Below are 4,786 nucleotides of genomic sequence, written 5' to 3'. Positions count from 1 at the left end.
GAGGATCACAGGCCAGTGGTTTTAAAGCCTTGTGGATCCAGTGGTATTGTAAGCATCTCAGTGCTGGCAGGGGTCTCTACGTGGGTTCTCCAGCTCCAGAGGTCTGGTTGTATCAGGGTAGGTCCTTGTGGGTTTTTGAGCTCTCAGGTCATAGTGCTATATGTCTTGTCAGTAGAGTGTCTCTCAGGGAGTGAGCAGAGAGAGAGAGGGGTGTCTCCCACCTCCAAGGAGAAAATCCAGGAGTTCCCAGAATTCTCAGGAGAAGGCCATACCCACATAGAGGCTTTAATGGTTATGTCGTGATTGATAGGCCATACTCCATCCCTTCACTTGTAATCCTCTCAAATTGAAACCAGATTATGTAACTACCACAACAACTGTCCCTTAAGATCCATTCAATTGGGGAGGCTGGTCCCCCACACAAAAATCCCAAGTCAAAATCAGTGTGTTGATTTGGAGCCTGGAACAGTTGTACCAGCAGTTGAGCAGCATATGCCAATCCCTCAGGGCCTCTGGGTATTATCTAAGTCCTAGGTCTGCACCAGGTCCACAGCCCTGGCCCTGAAGCCGATCCTCCCTTCAAAAAGTGGGGAATGTGGACAAAAAAAGAGGGCCCATTTTTATAAAACTATACATTTATAAAAAGCTTTAGAAGATTTCACTCTCTACTCCAAAATATTTTACACTGTAAAAACAAAAAAATCAAAACTACTTTCTATCCTATAGCATGAAACTGAAAAAAAACCCCGATTCTTGAGACCAGCCCCCCAACCCCTCCCCTCCAAGGCCCTGTCCCTCCCTTCTCCCCACCCCTTTGATATTTTAAAAACACATCATTCCCTCTCCCCCTGAGCCCTGTCTTGCCTAGTTTCCCTCCTGTGTTCTGACCTTTTCCTGCAGGTGAGGCAGCTGCAGTGCCTAAGGAGCAGGGAAGGCTTTGTGTTCTGGGAGAATGATTAGTTGGCGTTTTTTTCCCTCAGTCGACAGAACAATCATTGTCCTTTCTGCCCCTAGATACCTGTTCAGAGCCAAGTATTTGACTGGGTGCAGCCCATGGTTGGCAGCTCCACCCTGTCTCCCCTTCCCCCAAGCATGCGGCCGTGACAGCTGACCCTGGTCACTGCACCTGGTGTCTGCCTGCAAGCTGTTAGGGACTAGAGTGGCACATGACTAGGACGGGGCCTGACGGAGCTCAGAGCTCACTGCATGGGCACCAAACACCCACCGAAGGAAGCTGGAGTAATTTGATGGGCAAGGTTGAGACCAGCCCAGGCCATGAGAGGCAGGGATGCGCCAGGAAAGCTCTAACCACGTGCTCCGGGGTGAAGAAACATTCACATCTACTCCTTCATCCTGCAGGTTTTAGGATGATTCCCCAAAGTATGAAAGGAAAAATAAAAAGAATGAAAGAAGCATCGGTTGCACTGATAAGTAACAAGGCAGGAGGTGAGAGAGTGCTCAGGGCTGAGGGTAGGGCTGCTGGAACCTATAGTCCTCACTGCCTCCCTGATTCATGAGGGAGGTTGAAGGTGCCGGAGGCCGGGCTCTTTAGCTTCATGAACTCTGTTCCTTGTTCTTGACTGCTAAGACTGTGTGCTGGCCCCTGCTTGGCACAGACAAGGCCACTCGGTTCTCCAACTGGTTGCCTGTCATCTCCACCCAGCTGCTGATGTCCTCGTTCTGCCCCGTGCCCAGCTGGTAGCTGGTGCCCATGCCCTGGGCAAAAGCGCTGCCCTCCTTGGTCATAGCATACCCCACAGAGGCCCGGCAAGCCACTGAGGAGACAGCAGGCAGCCTGGGGATGAGGGAGGGCATGCTCTTTTCCTCAGCACCCTCCTGAGGCTCAGCCGCACATAGTCAGCCAGGGCCAGGTGATATACTTCTTCTAAATCCACGCAGAGCATATGATGCTGGCCCCCCGAGAAGCCCACCCAGAACATGGTGGAGTTCTGGGACGATGTCAGTTACTGGGGTTCAAAACAAGAGCCTTTGTCTGCTGTTCCAAGTTGGTGGTAGCCAAAGAGACCAAAGCCATAGATGTGAGCTTCCTGGGAGACAGTGAAGGTGAAGTATGTGCTGCAGAAGACATTCTGGAAGTGCATGGAGCCCGGGATTCTCCTGGATTCCAGCAACACAGACTTGAGGATGAGGAGCTGTTCAATACCCGGCCAGACACCACGGTTAGCGAATAATTCAGGCACTCAGCTGAACTGGCCCTCTTCTCATGCCAAGGTTTAGAGGTCACCACCAGCCGTCAGCATGACCAGGTGGTCATTCCCTGCGGGACCTTGCAACGCAGACATCTCCAACTGGACTTGCACGGCACCATGCTCTTCTGCAGGGCTGCAGGAGCCCAATGACCCTGTAATTGCCCCGGAAGGAGCCCCAGAGGAAGGCACGGCCCTCTTAGGTGAGGGTTTCTGTGTGGCTGCCTCCTGCTGATACCTGTACCACCTTCTCCTACAGTTCCACGTTCCCAGGGACCTTCTCCGAGCCTTCCAGTGTTGTAGTCCTTCCCAGAGCGACCTCATAGTTGCTGCAAAAGGAGTAGATATGGCCAGTCTTTCTTTGACACCTGGTGTGCATGCCCCTGCCTCATCTTGGATGACATCCTCAAGAATGGGCACCAGCGCTGGCTCTTCCTCTTGATCACATTCTTCCCCAGCCCCAGCTGGCCCACAGCTCCCTGCCCAGTGGCAGTACCATGCTTGGTTCTGTGCTGAGGGACCTAGGACAGACTCCACTCTCTTGCTTTGGGCAGTGCCATCTTCTGGGGATGATCCCTTAGCTATGCACTTGGGTGGCATCTTCTTTTCCTGGCCAAAGATTGAGTTCAAGAAACTAATTCCAGGAACCCACGCGGAAAGCGAATTTTGAGAATGATGTGGGCAACAAATGTATAAGTGTGCTTTACACAATTGATGTATGTATGGATTGTGATGAGTTGTATGAGCCCCAATAAAATTATTTTTTTAAAAATAAGCTTGATTTCATTTTTCAATGAACTTTTTGCTGTCTCCTTGCATCCACACAGTGGAAGGCTACTCAGGAATGCAAAGAACACAAATACCAACATGTACTACAAGATGGAAAAAGTTCACAAATATTTTGTTAGGACAAAGAAGGGAGATTCAAATGTGCAATATCGAATGTGGAATATTCATGATTCGTTAAACATAAAAGTTCTGGAAAATAGAATCTATAGAGAAAGAAGACAGATTAGTGATTTTCCGGGGCTGGAGTTTGAATTGGAGAGTGCCTGAAAATGTCTGAGGGATCTTCTTGGCCTAATCAAGATGTTGCAAACTTAGATTGTAGCTACAGCTATTTATTTCAAATTTATAAAAAATATTCAATGCACAATAAATATTCATGTAAATTTTGTAATACAAAGCTCTGTCTGAATGTAGTTTTTTTTAAAAAAACCACTTTAAATTTCAGTGTAATCACAGTGATAACGACAACCAATAATTTTACACCACAATGCAATAATTGTTATGAGCAACGTTATTAGACAAGAAAAGTATACAAAAAGTATAGAAGTGAAAAGAAAATAATAAATTATCCAACATGAAAAATATGTTTCTATTGGAGTGATGTCAGCAAAGTAGGTAACGAATGTGAAAAAAATCATTCCTCCATAAAGCATTAAAGCAAGTATAATTTGGAACAAAACTGTCAGAATCAATCTTTTGGGATTACTACAGACAAATGAAAAACTTACAAAATAAAGAAAAAAAATATAAACCCCACAAAAGCTGAATTTCAATAACAGAACTTATAGCATTTAATATATCCTATTCATACTGAAAGGACAATGAACTGCCAAAAAGAACAAACAAATCGGCCTCAGAAGTACAGCCAGAATGCTCCACAGACAGCGGTGGCCCCATCTTTCCTCCCTGACTTTGAACATGTTATAAGGCTAATGCAATCCTAGATTATTAAGAACATCATACTTGGCACAGTAGAGGAGCAGCGAAAAACGGGAAAGCCCTGGACAAGAAAAATTAACACTATGACTACAACAGTGGGCTTAAATATGAGAACACTTGTGTCCAGGGCCAAGCATACATGGGATCTACAAGAGCAAGAATTGAAGATAGAAAATGATATATAGAAATTGTTGTTGGTCGGTTACGTGAGGTCATTTCCAAATTATAGTGACTCTATGAACCAAAAAATGAAAGACTGCCTGGTCCTGTGGCGTCCTCACAATTGTACTTATGTTTGAATTCATCTGGGAAGTCACTCTGTAACTTCATCTCAACTCCTCTTTTTCTCTGTCAGGTCATTTAGGAAGCATGATGTCATTCTTCAGGGACTGGTTGCCCATGACAACATGGTCAACATATGAGCGATGAAGCCTTACCATTCTTACCTCCAATAAATATTCTTGCTACATTTCCTCCAAAAAAGTTTTTTAAAATTTTTTTGGTAGTCCATGATATGTTCAGCGTTCTTCATCAGTACCATAACTCACATGCATTGACTCTTTTTGGGCTTCCTCATTCAACGTTCAATTTTCACATGCATATAAGACAATTGAAAATACCATGTCTTGGGTCAGGTGCATCTTAGTCTTCAAAATAACATCCTTGCTTTTCAACACTTTAATGAGGTCTTTCACAGCAGATTTACCTAGTCCAATGCCAGGAATTAGTTTGAAATTAGTAGGGAAACAAAATTGAAATTACTAGGAAATAAAAAGTAATTTTTCCTATTTCCCCCAGATCTACATATTCCCCAATTTACTGCCTGGATAATGTTTTGAAAAGATGATTCT

The 4,786-nt window shown here is 45.2% G+C and overlaps 1 pseudogene; it reads right to left on the bottom strand.

Moving 5' to 3' along the window:
• Positions 1–1,554: 1,554 nt before the first annotated feature.
• LOC101644097 lies at positions 1,555–2,807 on the bottom strand (annotated as a pseudogene).
• Between the last annotated feature and the right edge of the window lie 1,979 nt (positions 2,808–4,786).

The sequence above is a fragment of the Echinops telfairi genome, unplaced genomic scaffold (genome assembly GCF_000313985.2).
Source record: "Echinops telfairi isolate 266 unplaced genomic scaffold, ASM31398v2 ScPeMD7_18;HRSCAF=68, whole genome shotgun sequence".
NCBI classification, from domain to species: domain Eukaryota; kingdom Metazoa; phylum Chordata; class Mammalia; order Afrosoricida; family Tenrecidae; genus Echinops; species Echinops telfairi.
This window is presented reverse-complemented; position numbering and strand designations above follow the sequence as displayed.